The 521-nt window shown below is 48.2% G+C and overlaps 1 pseudogene across 1 annotated transcript; it reads left to right on the forward strand.

Annotated features, from left to right (window-relative positions):
* Positions 1 to 521, forward strand: LOC309847025 (large ribosomal subunit protein eL19 pseudogene; annotated as a pseudogene). Its single transcript has one exon. The product of its transcript is annotated as a large ribosomal subunit protein eL19 pseudogene (transcript).

The raw sequence follows: 521 nt of genomic DNA on the forward strand, positions 1-521 counted from the left end.
ATGAGTATACTCAGGCTTCAGAAGAGGCTTGCTTCTGCTGCCCTCCTCTGTGGCAAAAAGAACGTCTGGTTGGACACCAATGAGACCAATGGGCATTGGTAAGAGAAAAGGTCCTGCCAATGCTCAAATGCCTGAGAAGGTAACCTGCATGAGGAGGGTGAGTATTCTGCACCGGCTGCTCAGAAGATACCATGAATCTAAGAAGATGACTAAGAAGATTGATACTAATCAGTATCACGCAGCCTGTCCCTGAGAGTGAAGGGTAACATGTTCAAAAGCATGCAGATTCTCATGGAACACATCCACAAGCTGAAGGCAGACAAGGCTCGCAGGTTGATGCTTCTGGTTGACAAGGTTGAGACAGACAGATCTAAGACCAAGGAGGCTCCCAAGCACCATGAAGAGTGGCTCCAGACCAGGAAGGGGGAATCATCAAGACTCTGTCCAAGGAGGAAGAGACCAGGAAATAAAACTCCCTCTCTTTTGTCTGCACATAGTGGCCTCAGCAATAACACGGATCA

The sequence above is a fragment of the Mustela nivalis genome (assembly GCF_964662115.1).
Source record: "Mustela nivalis genome assembly, chromosome: 1".
Lineage (NCBI taxonomy): Eukaryota > Metazoa > Chordata > Mammalia > Carnivora > Mustelidae > Mustela > Mustela nivalis.